The sequence below is a fragment of the Pezoporus occidentalis genome, unplaced genomic scaffold, assembly GCF_034315485.1.
Source record: "Pezoporus occidentalis ecotype Australia unplaced genomic scaffold, CSIRO_AGI_Poc_V1 ctg81, whole genome shotgun sequence".
Classification (NCBI taxonomy): domain Eukaryota; kingdom Metazoa; phylum Chordata; class Aves; order Psittaciformes; family Psittacidae; genus Pezoporus; species Pezoporus occidentalis.
In genome coordinates, this window is record NW_026916170.1 from 2,257,149 (window position 1) to 2,277,892 (window position 20,744).

Here is a 20,744-nt window from a genome sequence, read left to right on the forward strand (position 1 = left end):
TAACTTGCTTGGGAGAAATCTCTGATCTTGTGATCCATTTTAAAAAATGGGATTTTCTGGGATTCAGTGAATCCCTGCAGTTTGCTGCTCATTTACAATCAGCTATTAAGGAGTAATCTGGGTTTCATTTTTTAGTTCTTTCTGATGCAGCTTTTATCATATGAGTATATGAGAGTGTTTGTCAACATTGTTGAAAACAGCCAAAGTCAATTTACTTCCATGGTACTTATAAGCCTTTTTTAAATTTTATGTGACTAGCAATGCAAATACAGATACGTATATATGTCTATAAAAGAATGTGCGTGTGTTGTCAACATTATTTTAAGAATACTAGTGAAATATTTGTATTTATAGCACAGTAACTGCACTAAGTGTTGTAGCTTCACTGGCAACAGTCACCTTGCACTCATTTTGATTTCTCTCTTCATTCCAAACATTTTAGTTATTGCCCTGGGTTCAAGAGTAGCAGTCATTTTTCTCCTTCTTAGTAGCTGGTGCAGTGCTGTGGTTTTGACTTTCAGCCTAGGAACAGCGCTGATAACACCAATGTTTTTAGTTGGTGCTCAGTAATATTTAGTCTGACCAAGGACTTTCTTGAGTCTCATTCTCTGCCACGGAGGACAGGAAGCCAGGAGGAAGCAAAGACAGGACACCTGACCCAAACTAACTAAAGAGGTATTCCATACTACAACACATCATGGCCACTATACAAACTGGGGACAGTAATCCGGAAGGGCTTGATAGCTGTGCGGGTCAGGCTGGGTATCAGTCGGTGGGTGGTGAGTCGTTGTATTCTCTTGCCTTGTTATTTCCCTTATCATTATTATTATTGGTGGTAGCAGTAGTGGTCTGTGTTATACCTTAGTTACTGGACTGTTCTTATCTCAACCCATGGGAGTTGCATTCTTTCAATTCTCTTCCCCATCCCTTCAGGAGCAGTGGGGGAAGAAGAAAGGGGGGGAGTGAGCAAGCGGCTGCATGGTTCTGGGCTGCCGGATGGGCTTAAACTACGACAGGTATCCAGTGGAGGAGTAATAATTATAACAAATTATTCTTTTCTGTTGAAAATAGTTCACTGTTTCTGTTGGAAATTGTTACTGCGTGTTTTAAAGCATATTCATAGCTAAAAGAGCCAATTTTATCATGAACAAATTTATAATTGCATGTGGATATTTCATAAATTTTAACGAGGTTAAGCATACTGAATAAATCATTCACTTCAAGGAGTCTGCATGGTCTACTCTTGTTTAAGGGCTTTGCATTGTAAAGTAATAAATATACAAATAAAGTTCTCCTAATAGCCATTGTTATACAACTGAAAAGAGTAATGAAACTGCACAAGATATTTCCTATTTACATGTTGTATTAATTTGATTGACCATAAATGACGTGTTAGTCCAGTCAAAAGAGACCTCATAGCATCAAGACCACATCTGGTGGGGAATTCTAATATTCTAGGGACTATAACTCTTGTAAAATAATCCTTCTATATCTATCAACAGCTAATTATTTTAAACAGCTAATCAATTCAATTATTAGCCAAATATTTCAAATCCTTGGCTTGGTAAATCTTCATTTACTGTAAAATAGGGTGCAGTTACACAATATATTCTCTCTGCTGGAGAAGTTAGCTAAAGATGTTCATTCATCCCTCCCTATTTCGATGTTCATTCTTATGCTAAAGCTTCATTTGTCATTCTTAAAGCTATTGCTTATGAAGCCGCACTGTAAACCAGGTCACTTAGATTGTTTTAATTTCAATAACAAACACCATAAAAACATTTCTGTATTCTTGCTTATAGTGCAGAACAAGTGAGAATCAGAAGATTGTGACAGAAGATGGAAAAGTGTTCAGAAAAAAAAAAACATATCTAGATCCTTAACTGCAAGCAGTCTAGGAATATTGAAATACACAGGGCATATTTCCCAGGAGAATGCTTACAAATAACTGTAAGGAGTCAGATGTCAACCTGGTAAACCATCAGCCAGGGACACAATGCTAGCAGGACTGAGAGAGGATAGCTGGCACTGGAAGATCTGTTGTCTGGTAGAACTTTGTGTCCTAAATTTACACAGAATTTTCCACTTTTTTATTCCAGCCACAAAATATAAACAAAACCAAACTTGGCAACAGAGGACTGAAAACACAAGTCTCCTTGTTTAACCCAGTGTAATCAAGAAAGTGAAAGAGTTGGGTTTGTATTTGTTTGCTCTTTTCTTTCTTCTAGTGCCTCACAAGTGGCCAAAACAGCAAACACATCTTTGGATTAATGTTCTCTATCAACAGTAATGGCTCCCTACTCATTAGAGGCTTTTTATACACTATCTGTCTGAGAACTAAATTCTCTTTTCTTTATATGTGGTGATAAAGTGCTCTTCAGGAGTAAAATTGCTTTGCTAGGGTCAGGTGTGTAGCTTTTAGATTATTTCCTTTTCAAACATTAAATTTTCTCCTTAGATGTTGCTCAAAGTTCATGCTATTCCTTGAAAAGTTTAAGTGGAATGAGTTCTAGAAATCAACAGTATGTCAGATTGAGAGGTCTGCAATTCCCTTGATCCTCCTTCTGGCCATTCTTATAGATGGCCATCACATTTTCTAACCTACAGTCAACTGGGACCTCCCCAGTTAGCCAGGACTGGTGATTAATGATGGATGGTGGTTTAGTGAACACTTCCGCCAGCTCCCTCAGGACATCGAGTAGATACCATCTGGCCCCATAGACCTGTGTGTGTCTAAATATACTTCTTTACTCCTCTTTAGCAACTGTGGAGAGATTATAGACAGCAAGCTCAAATGTAGAGGTAAACTACATTTTTACCTGGTCAGATGAAACCTACTGTAATACATATAGCTCCTATGCCTTTGTACATTCCTTGTTTTCTTAGAATTTCCCGCTACTTTTCAACAAGTTAGAATATTTTAGTTCATGACTATTAGTCTTGTAAAATTTATTTGATAAAAGCAAATAGAAGAAAGACAACAAATCTATTTTCACTTTCCACTTGACTGGATTCTGCATTCTGATCTCCTAATGAGCTTAAATACACCCTATGAGGCCAATTTTAGATCATTACCATATATATCTCTAACGAACTATATGTATATAGACAAATGAGATATGTATTTATATCATATATCCTTAAAATATTAATTTTTGAAATGTAAAAAAAAATCCTACATATGAAATATTATGATTTTTAAGAACATTCAAAATACACTACAGGATTACATTTAGCAGAAAATAAACCTGTATTAGGCTGATTTGCTGGCTTGCTTTCAAACAAAACCCAATATCTAATATAGTTGCAGGAAAGATTGTTAATCAATATTGTTTTGTCATTCAGCACATCAACATTTATATATTCTAAATATCTTTCTAGCTTTTTTCCTGTGAGTATTCATGGGAAAACTAGTACAAAAGAATCATAAGGCTAAATAGAAGTCTGGTAATTAATTTGCAAATGCTAGGCTGAACGGACTTTAATTCTCTAGAAATGACAGCTACAGACAAACATGATGTGACTCACGTGTCAGAGGCATCGTGATACAGACAAAGACAAATCTTCAAGTTAAGTTTCCTGACAGTAATATTCTAAAAGCCTGAGACCATTAGTTTTTCCTAGGTACTTATTAATTCTTTTAAAATAGAACTAGAGGCTTTGCTTTCAATCCCCCATATACAAAGCAATCAGATTCTTAGTTTTATACATAGAAAGATAAAATTAAGAAGAAAAAAAAAATATTCCATTTCTCTTAAAAGCTGGAAATTAGCATGTCTTCTGTAGCCCTGCCATTAAATGCTGTCCCTCTGGCTTCTTAAAATTTCATGATAAGACCCATTTATTTCACCTACCATTCTGTTGTGGCATTTGAGCAAAGAGATTACTCCTCCTTAGAGCAGAGATTGCTGTAAGACAGGACTGAGTACTGCACAGGTTTTTTTAAGTGAAACACGCACACTTCTAAAACCAAGGCCAGGCAGCAGCTGATCATGGAATTTCAGCCTGCATGATAAGAATAATGCTCACAATAAAAGTTTACCACCTAACCCTTACTTTTAATCTTCCTACTAATGATCTGAATCTGTGCCAAAATGTTAAGTATTTGTTCAAAATCTCCAAAGTTTCCTAAAGCTCATCAGTTTGAAAATAACTTTAAGGATTAAATTAATGGTTTCGATGCAGTGACTAAACAAGCAGTTTGTACAGTGAAGAATTCGGGTGTTCACAGCAATCTTTCAATCATAGTAAAGTCAAAATAAAATGCCCAAAAGACCATCACAACTCCTTTATATATTCTTGTTGCACGTCTATTCCAGGTCAGTTTTAGCTAAAATACCTCTATATCCTTGGTACCCACCTATACAATAAATGACACAATATTGCATCAATAATGGTGGCTTTGCTATGTACATAGTAAATCTTAAAAATAAAGAATATCTTTTCTTTCTGACACATATTGTCAAAATTATATGGCTTTAAATTAAATCAGTAATATAGATATTACTGAACTTTTGAAATCACACACATTAAAGAACTTTCTTCAATAATTAACCTATACTTGCTAAAACAAATAGTGCATCATCCTTTAGAGTCAATGGCATTTTTATATGAGAAAAATAATAAAACATCCTTCTTTTATCTAGTCTCTGTATCTCTCACACATGACTGAGCTCTTTAATCTTGAGGCAATAATATATTTGCCCATCCATATGGTTGAATTTTTAAGTTCCTCTTTCTAACACCCCTAAAATTATGGCTTCTTATGTCAGTTATATAAGCCTAATGCCTAGATTTTGTACAAATAAATCTTTCTATAGACATATATATGTACACATATGCATGCACACTGATGGACTATGTCTCTAAATGTAAATATATATGTATACACACATGTATAAACAAAAGCATGCACACACTGGTGGATGGAATTTTTTGTTTCAGGCTTCTTGATGACCAGCTGCTTGGGATTCCATCTGAGGAAGCTAAACAGCTGAGGATCAAATGTGTTTTTAAGAAACAGGCCAAATAGGCACACTTGAGCACAAAGAAAGCTAAGGGAGAGAACACAGATGAAGAACTGCCTGTGTTCAGTCATATGTCTGTTCATTTAAAACTCCAAAGCTTACCAATCACTGCAGAGTGTGGATATTGGAAGTTATATTTTTATATGTATTGTTCTATCTACCTGTGTATTACGTACAGATACATATACATATATAAGTTTCATTAGGGACTAAAGTTACTACCAATTGGAACACTGAATTATATTTGCCAGATATCAAGTAAGACAGAACACTCTAGAAGAGGAAATAATATTCTAAGCATATTCACTGAACATATTGCAGCAATTTTTACTATTAAAGTGTCAGTTATAAAATCAAAATATATTCCATCATGCTGGAGGAAAGAAATAACATTTTAACAAAATGACCATTAAGTTTCAAGGGTTTATACATGATCTGACTGTACAGCACTTAGGTATGAAAAATTTCCTTTTATATAGGCTTTTATTTTTATACAGGTTCCTTTAATAGAGACTCTGGATCAGTTCTATATCCAGAACACATATATATCCTATGGACAAAACTGGAACATGGAACTGAGTCTAATTCCATGGAAAAGCTCAAGTAAAGAGCCCTTTAGCTCTACTCTGGAACGATCCACAGATATGCAGATTTTATACTTTAGGGAGACAATATAGTAGCTGAATATGGATCTTGCACAGGATAGACCACAGAACCTAGATTTTAATTTCTTCATTGCACCATTAAAGTTTAGCTATGCTACACTTTCTAAAAAGGAAAAAATTAGTGCCCCTGCAGTAAATACAAGTTTCTGATGAAAATGGCAGAGGCATATATCAAACTTTTCAGAACTTCAAAACATTGAAAATGCCAAATGATTTCAAGACACATATTAATACGATTTTCATAATGTATGCTTTTCTGGGGAAAAAAAAAAACAAACAAAAGCTTCGACTAATAAGAAGAGATAGTTTAAACATGGACTATTTCTGGATAGTTTGGGAATTTGGGTGCCTTTCCAAATTCATCATGTTACAAACTCTTCATGAATTAAATAAAAATATATGAAATAAATATTGAATAGTATGCATTTTGATTGTGTGCAACAGCAGTGTAATTTGGAGCACCTACACTTAAAAGAGTATAGTAGACTGATGTTACATTTCATCAAATTAAAAGCAACATGAAATACATTAGCAGAAGACAGTTCCTCATATTATAACATAAATATTAAACTATTTATGGCAATCACTTCATCTCTAGGATGACTTTTAGAATCAAAGAAAAAACTTTCTAGGTCTTGTGTGTGTGTTTTCACATGGATAAGAGGATGATTATAAAGAATGACAAGACAGTTAAATAATACTGGTTTTGCCATGATAAAAATCAAGCCCTGAATGAACTTCAGATCTGTATTAAGGCAATTTTACTGATTGTCACTGGAAATTAACTTGACATGCTGGAAATCCAGGAAACATTTTTAGATTATTTTTTTCTCAACAAAATCTAGTTTGAGCACAGAATTTCTTATACCTAACCTAAAGAGTTTAAGAGGTAATTCTGCAACCCAGCCCACTTTGGACTATTCAGATAAGCGTTTACTGTAGAGCATTGAAGTCACCTACTAATGGAGCCTGAAGGGCAAATTAGTGGAAGAAGAAACTTAAAAATCTGTCTTTCAGGTAGATGGAATTGAGATGAGTCAAAATAGGACCTCCAGTTCAAGTCTGTCTCCCATAAAACTGCTAATGAAAGTACTAGTTGGAAACAGATAATTTCCATCAGTTAATTTCTGGAACAAGCCATTGAAAAGCTACAGATTGTAATGACTTTTAACCACCTATTCATTTAGTTGAGATCTGAATGATTAGTCCCATATGAAATGAAAATTGCAATGTATAAGTTAATAACTTATTTCTCACAATGACTTCTCTGATTTTAAAACCAGGCTACAGCTAAAAGTGGTGTATTTCCCACTAAGCAAAAATATGTTGCATCAATCTGGCCAATTTCTGGAAAAGGAAAATTCATGTCTGGTTGATTGCCCAACTCTCAGCTACTAATGTTTGGCAATATTGAAAGAGCTACATTTAACAGAAATATTTTGATAAGTACTAAGAGGCAGTCATGAAATTTCTCCCAAGTTCCTTATCTGGTGCACACATGTGATCATGAAGAGAGCATTGCATGGGGACAGTTTTGTAAACTTTATACATCTACATGTAACCGTGTCTGACAGAGGTATAGGTAAAGTTGTGCAGTCACTAAAAACACAGCCCAATTGCAGCAACTGTCACTGTGAAACCTGTCTCTGTGAAAAAATCTGATCACAGTACAGGGGTAAGTCAGCAGCAGCTGAGAAGGAGGAGCCTGAAAGAGCAGATATTTGATTGCAGCCCAGAAAGCCAATTGTATCCTGGGCCGTATGAAGTGTGGTCAGCAGATTAAGAGAGGTTATTCTGCTTCTCTACTCCATTCTTGTCACACCCCACCTGAAGTGCTGCATCCAACCTGGGGGTCCTCAGAGTGGGAAAGACATGGACCTGTTAACAGAGGGTCCAGAGAGGGACCCACTCCAAAACCGATCAGAAGGCCGGAGCACTTCTCACCTGAGGAAAGGCTGAAGGAGTTGGGATTGTTCAGCCTGGACAACGGAAGGCTCCAGAGAGACCTTACTGAAGCCTTTCAGTACTTAAAGGGGGCCTATATACACCTGTTAGTAGATGCAGCACCCTATATTGGTTACATAGTACAATTTCTTATTTCTCATAGAATTATAAGTCCTGTTCATATTATTAAATTAAATGGATCTATGAAACAGTAACTTAAATTATTTCATTCCCAAACCATTCTCAGGATTAGACAAGAGTTGACATGGGTTAGGAGCCATTCACAACAAGGTCTGGATTCAACCTCCTACTTCTGCAGGACAAGATTTTTTAATGCTGCTAACGTGGTCTGCTCCATATCAGCTGTCCTCAGCATTATAGAACAGTCCCCAACACATTTAATGTACAAGATACAGACAAATTTTGCAACAGATGCATCTTGCAGCAGGAAGTTTGTGAAAGATTATGATTATAAAAGGAAAACTTCTTTTTTACCATGACAATGCTCAAACATCTGCACAGGTTACTCAGAGAAGCTTTGGGGGTCTTTCTCTCGGAGGTCATCAAGATTTGATGCAGCTCTGAACAATCTCATATATTTCAAGAGGGGGATAGGATTAAATGACACCCAGAGGTCTTCTCCAACATAAATTATTCTGTGATTTTGGGATTCACAAATCCACACAAGGATATGCACACAGATAAGGATAATTTCATCCATCAAAGCCCATTATTTCTTATATTGACACCATGTATCAGATGGAAGTGTTTTCCATTTATTTTATTAGACTAATTTACATAATTTAAATCCCAAAGAAGACCATTACAGAAAGATGACATAAGCATCATGTTCTGTAAAATAAACAATAAAATTTTGTGTATTCAGTTAATAGACACATCCAATTAATATAAGAATCACATCTTCCAAAAGTGTGAGAAAAGACATGAGAAAAACTCAACCAAACCCATTAATTTCAGTAAGCAACATTTCTGAATGCGGAAGAGGATCTGAACAGCCCTCCATAATGGCCAATTCACAGCATCTTTACCACTAGAAAATAGGTCTGCATAGCCAGGGTTTGGGTCATGCATAAAATTTGGTATGTACACTTAATTACTCTTTGGAAATGTGACTTAAATCAGGTTGGTGTGCTGTTGTCCTCATTTTCCTGAGTAGTTTTCAAAAGTCCTCAGTTAAATATGACCAATTTCAAAAAGTAGCTAACTCACTTAAGAAGTATTTCCCACTAGAATTCAAAATGGCCAATATTTTATACATTGTATGTAAAACAACTCTATGTGCGTGTCTCTGTGTATTTTCCCACTACCAGATTCATCACAATAAATTTGTACAGAAAGATTTAATATAAATTCCCTTTGATAGTAACGATAATGATTTAGATTGTAAAGATATAAAACCAAACAGCCTTTTCAAATTCTTGCAAGATTTGAAGAAATATCATGAAAAGAAGGACAGATGCTTAATATTTCCTATATTGTATGTCTTGAAATGAGTTTTACTTCATGCAGATTTTAATATCTTTTTATGGCATGACATTAATAGAACCACAGAAACATTTAACTGAAATATTTATATTTCTTATATTAAATTTATCACCACCATTTTCTAGATTCTGATAAAAAATACATCATAAATTGTCTTTACAATAGACAATTACAATGTAAATGGATCATTTAAAAAGTGTACAAAAGTTATTAAGGATCATATCACTTTGTGCCTACAAAGACCTTACTCACATGGATCACTAGCAAAATAAACTATGGCAGGAACCCTGTCAATTTGTCAACTCCTTAATCTGCAACTCTGCAAGTGAACCAAGTCTGCAAACTGAAGGCAAGCACGATGTTTTTCAGTACTGGAACTGTGAATGGCTAAGCAAAAAAGTTAATTAATATTGTGGAGAATTGACCTCAATGATTTCCCCTCTAATATAAGGACATTTGAATGTCTTTATATTTCACACATAGGCAATTCAAAAGCTGCATGGCTGAAGAATTATTTCCTTCCCAATTTGATCTAAGAGCGCACAATCAGATAAAGCAGAGACTTAAAGTCTGTAGTCTGGTAGGGGCTGCTCCACTGTGCTGAGGCATTTCAGTCAGTTCTCCCTGATGTCTCTTCTTAGAGTACCTTCAGTTTTTCTTCACTCAAGCAGTCCCTTTCTGACCTATTTCATTCCCCTACCACTTTCTTCATTAATTTGTATGCCTTTTCTTCTCCTTTCACCTTATTTAAAGACTTCACTAATAATGTCCAACAATTTCCCTTCCTGAAATTATATATATACATATATGTTGTCTGTCACAATCCTAATATTTCAGTCTGTTTTCTTCTGTTCTTTTGATCTTTCTTTTGTTGTTTATTTGGACTGCAAGGAAGTTAGGGAAGGCATTTTATAGCACCTAATGCATTGTGTCCCCATCCCTGACTGATCACAAGCCATTGGGAATTAATAAGAAAATCTGTGACCCTTAATAAAATTTTACCAAAAGTATTGTTTTTAAGACTGAGAAATAAAATTCTCCCTTTGAAAGTTATAGCTTTGTAATATATGCCTACAATCAACTTGCCATAGATAGCACTAGAAAACACAGCCCTTCAGAAAAACACTGGAAAGGTTGTTTTGTCAGGAGGAAAATGCTGGTAAAAGAAGGTGTTTTGCAGACAAATAAAAAGCCACAGGAAAAAAAAAAAAAAGAAAATTACTGAATCACCAAATGAAAGTCTTCAATAAACAGTGTGTTTTCTTATATATAAGACTATGTGCAAAAAAAATGCATCTGCTAAATTATGTATGAAACATGTACAGGTCCAAGTTCATGTCTAGATGTTAAACCTGCTCATTTTATGGCTTTAGGAAAGTATTATGCTGCCAAAGAGGATTAATATGGATTTGAGACCCATGACAGTCCTATTATTTCAAACATTTAAGATCAGCCTTTTGGTTTTGTTCAGTTTTAGGAAAACTGACAACCTTCAACTTATCCTTCCTGCTGCAGTACACTGTGTAATGACTGTAGTCTACTTACCCCGGGCTGATGTTCGTTTTCAAAGTTCCAAAGACTATGAAAGCTTATGTAAAAAATAGCTTAGTCTATATAGCAATGCTAATCTTGGCCCCAATCCAGCAAAGCCCTTAATGTTTCTTAATATTCCCATTGCATTCAAGAGAAGAATTGAAAATCAAACATATACCTAAGCATGGAGTCAGCTAAAGTCTTTCAACATTATTTGTTTTATAACAGTGAAAACAATAAGACCACAGAAAAACAATATTTTAAATCAAGAAGGGCATAAGAAACATTTCTGAGATTAGGTTAAAATCAAAACAATACACAAATTTCATTTTTATTCTAATTAATGTAATTCATTAGATCCAGACTCTCAAACAAGAGCTAGTTATATATTACTGATACTGATCTTTGCTGAAAATGTTTTTCTTTCATCTGGAGAGTCAGATGGCTCACAGTGGATAAAGCCAGGCTAAAGATCTCTCTGGATACCTCTGTACTGTATTACAAAAGGGCCAGAGACTGAGGTCAGTCCTTATTGCCTAATTGTTAACAGCACTTCCTGGCTCTTTTTTTTTTGCAATACTGCAGCTTGCTTTCTCCAAGACAAATTTCTTACAGAGGTGGTTAGCCCTAAACACTGTGGACCACAGCCAGCTGGCAGCACTTTGCCTTTCAGCAAAAGACCAATCCCTGGACTCTTATTTAGCAATATAGATGGAACTTCAGCTTCCATGGTTGGGAAATAGCTCGGAAAATTAGGCTCCCCTTGCAAGGTGCCTTACTAAAGATCACATGCCTCCTTCCCTTATTTTTCTCTTCATGATCTCTCTTCTATTGAAAAGGTAGTGAAATATTTTCAACTCTATACATGGATTTCTCAGCCTTTGTGTCTTTCTACAGCCAAGAAAAGCTATCATTCCTCTTTCTCTGGTTTGATAAAGCTCATGGAAAATTTGCAGAAAAAAGAACTGGAAAGGACCATTTCAGGTTTTAACTACTCCTTTTTTTATATAACCAAAACCTTAACTCAGAAGTTTTATAGTATCATCAAGTTCAGATGCTGTTTTTATTCTTCCTGTTCTTTTCTTGACTGTCTCCCAAAGTCCTAAATCAGATCATGGCACCAGGCAAATGTTTCAGTTCTTTGAATGGTGTGTATGTTGCACTTTATAACCCCAGATTAGTTTTAGCAAATGGATAGTGACCAACTGAAAGTCAGAATAAGTGTTCATACTCTCATAGTGATCTGAAACACTTAAAATATGAGTAAACAGCAAGAAGGAAAAGAATTCCAAAATAAGTAGATCAACTTCCTCTGGATGTCCAAATGATATGCAACATAATTTCCTTCTAGGTATTTCCAATAATCATATATTAGTTATCTCAGTCTGTTAGAAATCCTCAGATATCTTCTTTTTTTGTGCCTGACACTGAAAATAAAGACACTGTCTATATTTGTACTCTGTGCAGTTATGAAATTTGCAAATAGATTCTTCAGTAATTTTGAATTGAAATAATTTTTGGCCTTGCACAAATAGAAAACATCCTCTTGGTCTGATTATAATTGGAAAGGTAGTTTAAAGGTTGATTGAAAAGCTGTGAGTCTACCAAGGAATACTGATATTCCAAAGAAACAAATAAACAAAACCCAACCAACCAACCAAAACCACAAAAAAAAAAAGAAAAAAACACAACAAAAAACACCCTCCACAAAAAAAATAACAAAAACCCAAGCAAACAAAACCTAAACACTGCTCCCCCTCTTCAAAAACAAACAAACAAAAATAAAACCAAAACAAAACCAACCAAAAACCAAAAAACAACCCTTGAGCTACTGCTCTCAGAAAAGCAAAAAGGAAGACATGAGAACAAAGACTTTTAGTGCATGCATTAAATAATATATATCACCCTGCTAAAAAAGGACTTGAACTGCAAGATGGTGTCTTAAAAAACCTGAAAATATCTCAGTAAATGGAGAAGTCAGCTAGAACTTCATTTAACTGATTGGTTTGTAGGAAGGATAACACGTTTGTGATACTTTGAAGTGAGTGAAAGAAGACTGAGATAAATTCTTGCCATTCAAAATGACATAATGGTAACAGTGGCTCTGAAAAATGACAAGAGATATGTAGGTGATGACATTAATTTTCCTTGGTTCATTGACTTGTATAACTTGTACATTGGCAGAAATATACCAGTCAAAAAACATATAATATTGACTTCAAATATGTCTATCTAAAATTGTCAAAGACACAATTATTTAATTCAGGTAATAATAATGGTCTTGGTAGTGAAGTGTTACCAAAAAATTGCAGCTAAATGAATCAAGAACTAAATATTCTCATTGCTGTGGATTTTGTATGCCAGGAATCTATTAAAAATAGCATTGTATATATATACTTCAGAAATTGTTCCAATTGTACAATTGTATCCAAAGGAAAGTTTATATCAAACCAAAGCATTAATCATATCACTGAATGTGTGTTTTTCTTGCCTAAAAGATGGACAAGCTACATCACTGATTTCAGTTTCTGAGAATATCTGGCATTCGGTAAAACTTGGTAGGCTGCTAATGATCCTAGAATATTATATGCAATGTTATGGACAGTAACCTTATCAGAAATGTTTTATTTTTTTCCAAGGCACTGAATCAAAAAGACATAAACATGGCTTATCCACCCTACTGTCTCAAACTGCAAAGGCACAGCATTTTGCTTCAGTCCAGCTGATCAGATGGAAACTATAATTTCTTCTAGAAGGAAGATGATCAGAAAAGTTTAAGGTCAGAGATAGCAAGAAAGACAAACTTTCAAAAGAAAACAACAGTTCCCAAGAAATGTAAAGAGATAAAGATGAATCAAGATGTCTAAATTCAGCACACAAAAAGTAATCATACATATGCTACCTCAAAGTAACAGATACTGAAATGTCTGGTATTTGGTCAAGATCAAACCAGAAAACATATGCAGTTATTAGTAGTCTTGGAACTGTACCAAAGCAGCAAAGGTAAAAGATAAACAAGTTCAAAATGTTCCTTAGGTGAAAGTTTCTATTCTCTATCAAGACAGAATATCGACTCCATTTCAGCTCAACATGACAAACTTAACCTTACAGAAAGATCACATAGGCTTGTTTAGGAGTATCCCTGTTTAGCCAAATACAGTATCACTGGTTTTTAAAAGCAATCAAGATGACAAATATTCTGGTGATAGCAGGAAGTGAGGCTGTAGCTCAGCTAGTGGTTAATCTCAGTCCTTCTGTAGTATTCTCTAACAGTCAAAACCACACATGGGCACATTGCATGAGGACAGTGGCATGCAGCTTCTACGTATACGAAAACATGGCATGTCCAGAAATCCAGAGCTCTCATTTGCTAGAACTCTTTCCAATTTGTAGATTTTTATTTTACTTGTGGATTTTTAAGAGATCTTTTTAAGCCATAGTGGCACACAACCACTTTAGTAAAAGTAAGCTGAACAAGCTTTTCTTTTCCCCTTATATATCATAATGATTCCTGTTGGGGGCAGGGGTGAGGAAGTGAAGGAGATCAGAGCTCCCCTATCTCTCTCCAGCTGTCTTTTGCTTTGCTGATCAAATGGTCAGGCCACCACAAAACAAGAAAAAACTGAGGGTGAGAGCAGAATGAGAATAGAGCGAGGAAAATGTATTACTTTTTGAAGAATAAGTTACTAACCTAGGAAAACAGGTTATGATTTCCTGAGCTCATTTTAGCAAAGCAGGTATATCATATAACCGTAGTGATGCATCTAAATGTTAATGCATTTGCCATATGTATGATTTTCAGTTACTGCAGTTTCATATTTTATTCTTAAAGTTACTCTTGACCAGAAATACCAAAATCAGTATATGCAGCTCACACAGACTGGAATTTCCTGTGGCTGTAAGCATTGAAAAAAAACTTCTTTATCCCATTTCTAGAAAGCCTTTTTTTCTTTTGTACATTTGACTTCTAACCTAAAGCTTGCTGCAGGAAGACCCCATCACACCCTTTTTGACTTATGGAACAAACATGAGAAAGATTTCCTTCTTAAGATTCTGCTATACCTCATTCATCTTATCATTGTTTTCAGTCTGCAAAGATATGTTAAGCTTTTTCCAAGCCCCCAAGGCAGCACAACAGTATTACAGTAACATTTGCTGAAAGGTCTCAGAAAGACCTCCTACACTGCTATTCCTAGTTGGCTGGCACAGCCATGTGTCAGTTCATTTAAATCATGTGTCTCAGCAGGTTTTACATACATACTCATTCATAACCTATAAGCTTGTTGGGTTTGGGGGCTCACTTTTTTTTATCACAGGTTGACATATTGTTGAAATTAATCAGAGGTTACTTTCCCTAATGGCTGCTGCTGGGAAACTGGGCATGTTGGAAATCCTGTTGTGATTTGGGATAAAATATTAATGTCAATAGCAGCTGCTTTGTGTTATAACGTTATGTAGAGTTAAATAGCAAGGTAGTTAGTTATGTGAGAAGGCTATAGTGACAAACTGCCATACCATTTGTTATATTGCAATACCTGATGTGGTTGAGCCATAATTATTACTTTATTTATATTCAAATGCAGGTCTTATTTCCATATAAAGGACTACTTTTTTTTTTTTTTGACAAGGAACTATCTATGTGTCAATGTTTCTTAAAGTGCCAGTGTCCATCCGTATCACCTTTACAGAACTTTATTACAGTAAATCAAACCCAGGCTGTTCTGAACTGCATTCAGATCAAGAACGTTTACACTTCATGCTAGATCACTGGACTAATGTGTGAACTAAACTAACAGTTTCCAGTGCATCAAACCTGAATTCTGTCCTTCAGCTGCAGAAAACAAACAACTTAGAGGTTCAAGAAGAATTCACCTGGTGGTGATTGTGTTCCTTTATTTCAGTCCAGGTGACTTAGTTGGTGCTGAAGGCTATCCAATTTTAAAAGAACTTTAAAAGAGTTGATCGGAAGTAAACATAAAATTGTTGAGTCTTTAGGATATTGTTCTCATCAATAGCCTCTCTATGCTATCATTGATTTAAATGGAAAATAGATCATGCTGTGAATGAATTAGGGAACAATTTGTTGCCTGGAAGCTAAGCTAGGAATGGTGGTCAGGCAATATATGTAGTAACTGATTAATATTAAGAACTGTCAGGGACCAAGCTAAGGAGAGGAGAGTAAGAATTAGTACACAGACAAATGAGCTATTAAAGCCAAAGATATGATTAATCAATCAACCAACACACTTATTGAGTAATGCAATGGCATATCTCCAGTTGAAGAAACTGGAGAGAGTCCAAAAAAAGTCCCTCAGAATACCTAACTGCATGCATACTCATGATGAAATATCATTTGCCCAGGAAAGTGGAAAGCCTGTTTTGGGAGAGGACATAGATCAGACATGAGATAGCTGTGAACAGCTGTCCTGCTTTACTTTGTGGAAAGCAAGCAAGAAACAGCCAGTGCAGTGTCATTTCCTGGTCAGATGTCCTCCTGAAGAAGGCTAAACTATTGTGGCCTTTCTTCTGTAGACTGATACAGATGCTGTTTCATGCAAACATTTTTAATATGTGACTTCTGAACAGACTTTCCCTCAGTGTGTACATGATAGTATAAAGCATGGTGGCAAAGATATACTGATCTTTTGGGGCCCAAACTGTTTTTCACCAGTTTTTTACTGTTCTGTAAAAACACTTTTATGCTGCCCCTGCTACAGTTATTGTAATTTTATAATTTTGTCATATAAAATGTGGGAAAAATAAGTAAAACTTCAGCCTGTGGTCCCTGGTTCATATTTGTTTCATGATTTTGCCTTAAAAATTCAGCTGACTGGCTCTGGTAACCCAGTCATCACCTTCTACTTCAGAAAATGAGCAGCTGATCTCAGCTGCTAACAGCTCCTATCAGGTTGTGCCACATAGCTGAACCCTGAGTCCTTCAGGTGTCTGTAGCTTCTTTTTTCTACGTTATTATTAAAGTTTTCTTTTGAACCACAGCCTTATACCCAGCATCTACCAACCATACCAGTTGTTATCAAATCTGAATTCTTCCCATGTAAAAGTATTTCCATTCTTTCCTTAAATCCAGTGAGAAGGCAAATGTGTACTGTTATTAAGCTGGCAGTATGAATCATTTCCCATCTGGGTACTCCTCATGACTCCTCCCACTATTTGCAGCCCGAATAGTAAATTCTGGGTCTAGCTGTATGAGAAGATATGTCCACCAAAATTATTCATTCTTTTGGCTGAGTGTGAATTCTGCACCAACACGTAAGTAACTTCATGTGGGCTGGAAATCTATTGTATATGATAGCATGATGGAGATTGCCATTTTGTTTCAGGTTATACTGTACAGCTTTGTGAGAAGCCGTATGATTAGCTTTGCATGTGCAGTTAGCTAAAAGTCACCCAGTAAATGAGACTTTCTTGTGATATTTTAGAGATAGAAATAACAGGGGCTACCACAGTGTATGGGTATTCCCTGGGCATTAAGGAAAGAACTCCTAACTATACTAGTAAAAAGTATTAGAAATTGCACATTGATCATAGCATTATTTCTAGTAATGGTCTAGGATCTGCTTAACTGGAGAACTTCCAGAGGTAGGAGATGGGGATCTTTCGTGTTCTGCAACCCAGACTCAAGAGACTACCTCCTTCTCCCCCACTGTTTGCAAGAGATGTTATGTTGCTGAAAACCTGACTCTGGTGAGTGACATGTGCATGAGAACTTCATTGGCCACCAGAGAAAGATGGAAAAGACACCGGTCTGTGGCTGCTTTGGCAAAGGTGGCTGGCTGTGACAAATGAAGAGCCTTTGACACTGACGTCCTAAGCTAGTAAGGACCTGGACATTAATAAAGACTGGGAAGAGAGGTGGAGCTACAGGTGGAAAGAATTGTACACAGAAGTTTGATGAATGTTCTGCTTGGTAAAATTTTGTTTCATTGTGGAAACTTATCCATATATACACTTCTTATGTCTGTCCATTTTGTTCTTGACCTTAACTTCAAATCTAGCAAAAAAAAAAAAAAAAAAGGAAATCTTGTAGATTGTGTCACTGAATAACAGAGATGAGAATGTGGGAATTTTGTATGCAGTTTTAGAGTTGAGGGATCTTCCTGATGAGGGTCTCTAACCCTGACTCTACCCCATCATGGGTAGTTCCATCCACTGGCCAGATACACTTCTCTTGCTGCTAGTGGAGTCTGGTACTCACAGTTTAGCACGTCTACATTCCTGCTGACTAGCAGTAGACCGTGGCAAAGAATGAATAATCGGTCTGTTCAAATGCAATGTCTGGGAAGGTGACTGTAGTTTGTTACATGCCATGGCCTTGACCAGAAAATCTAAGCTGTGGCTAGACTTTTATCAGCACCTGACAGGTATTACTCTCTAGTCTCCCTTGCTCAGAGATGACATTATTTCAGGGTGCCAGAAAAAGAAGTAAAAACAGCAGGCATACATACAAAGTTTTTTGTTAAAAAAACTGATGACAAGTATGATGAACAAATGAGGCGCAAGGTGAGGAACTGTATTGGCATAACACAGCTTCATCCCACAGGCCTGAGGATGCCCAGATATCAAGAGAACTTTAAAAAGTCACTACTTGTTCAAGATTACTGCCAGAATTAAAGGGGAGATTGTTGACTGGCTGTCCTGGGCATCTTCCATAATATCTTAGAAGGAAGCGCACACAAATTGGGCTCTCCACATATCAAAATTAATCTTTGGCATCAGATGATCTATATCCACCTTGCTGTTATTTGCAACACTGAGGAAGAATACTTAGATTTTCATAGATCTCAGGTGATTTATAGGAAGCAATTGTGCTCTGAGAAATAAAACTGAAAAGTATCAATCACACTGTCATTATCAGAACAGCTGAAGACCTGATTCAGCAGAATATGTGACAAAAAATCACCTATGCTGTATTTTCTGAAAGAGCTTATAGTTCAGATATTTTTCTCTGCTGTCGTGGTTTAAACCCAGTCAGGTAGCTTGTTCACTCACTCCCAGTGAGTGGTGCCGAGCTGACAACAATCGAGGTCCGTGTCCGTCTCCCCCCCCCTGCCTCCCCGCACCGGGGCTCTCCCCTTCCCCGCTCCTGGAGGAACGGGGAGGAGGATCGAGAGAGTGCAACTCCTACGGGTTGAGACAAAAACAGTCCAGCAACAAATCACCACCGCTACTATCAGCTACAACAATGATAAGGGAAAATAACAAGGGAAGAGAATACGATACCACCGGCCAAGAGAAACGAGCTCCACCCGGAAACCCCTGTCCTTCCGGGTCACTCCCAGTTACCCCTCACCCCGGGCATGACGTGCTGTGGTATGGAATACCTCCCCGGCTAGCCCGGGTCAGGCGCCCCGTCTCTGCTTCCTCACAGCCTCCCCTCCTCCCTGGCAGAGCATGAGCCTCACAGAGTCCTTGGTCAGGGTAAACATCACTTAGCAACAACCGAGAACATCGGCTTCACCAACACTGTTCTCAAACTGGAAGTCAAAACACAGCACTGTACCAGTTAACACAAAGGAAAAACATGACTGCTACTGCGGAACCCAGGACATTATCCACCCCTTATTCCATACCATTCACGTCGTGCTCAGATCCCACATTTTCAATACACCATCGCTCTCCCACATATATACATCCATATACATACATCCATATACATACAGGCCAAGAGGAAAAGATCATTTTCTTAGTGCATGGACCAATCCCTATAATGCTGCCGAGTCCATTCGGTCCATGATGTTCAAAGTTCATTCTCTGTTGGGATGATGGCTGGAGGGAAGTCAGGGCCAGTCGCTGGTGACCTGGAGACATCTAGTTGATGGGCTATAAAAGCATTACACAGCAGGCAACAGCATACAATTGAGTTCACTGGCTGTTTTCCCCTAAAATCAAATCCCCTTGAGGTATACATCGGACTTCCCCATCTTCCCGCATTACCCACCAAGTATATCCAGGTCCCTGAGCAAAAGCAATCCCACAAGTGGGTTTGCCTTTACCTGAAGCAGGAATTACCCAGACTGTCTTTCCCAGCAAATTCTTCATATGCACCACGGGAACTTTGTCCCCCTCTACAATATGTAACAGTTCTGACTGGGCTGGGCCGGCCCTGTTGGCAGATCCTCTGGTGTTGATCAACCAGGTGGCCTTTGGTAAGTGTGTATCCCAATGCTTGAAAGTTCCCCCACCCATCGCTCTCAGTGTAGTTTTTAACAGCCCATTGTACCGTTCGATTTTCCCAGAGGCTGGTGCATGGTAGGGGATGTGATATACCCACTCAATGCCATGCTCTTTGGCCCAAATATCTATAAGGTTATTCCGGAAAGGAGTCCCATTGTCTGACTCAATTCTCTCTGGGGTGCCGTGTCGCCACAAAATTTGTTTCTCAAGGCCCAGGATGGTGTTCCGGGCAGTGGCATGGGGCACGGCGTATGTTTCCAGCCACCCGGTGGTTGCTTCCACCATGGTAAGCACATGGCGCTTGCCTTGGCGGGTTGGTGGCAGTGTGATATAGTCAATCTGCCAGGCCTCCCCATATTTATACTTCAACCATCGTCCTCCATACCAAAGAGGCTTTAACCGCTTGGCTTGTTTAATTGCAGCACATGTTTCACACTCATGAATAACCTGGGCAATAGTGTCCATTGTTAAGTCCACCCCTCGGTCACGGGCCCATCTATATGTTGCATCTCTGCCCTGATGGCCTGAAGTGTCATGGGCCCACCGGGCCAAAAATAATTCACCTTTACGTTGCCAATCTAAGTCCATCTGAGCCACTTCAATCTTAGCCGCTTTATCCACTTGTTGGTTGTTCTGGTGTTCCTCAGTGGCCCGACTCTTGGGTACATGGGCATCTACATGACGTACCTTCACCACCAGGTTCTGCACCCTGGCAGCAATATCTTTCCACAGTGCAGCAGCCCAGATGGGTTTACCTCTGCGTTGCCAGTTGCTCTGCTTCCACTGCTTCAACCACCCCCACAGGGCATTTGCCACCATCCATGAGTCAGTATAGAGATAAAGTACTGGCCACTTTTCTCGTTCAGCAATGTCC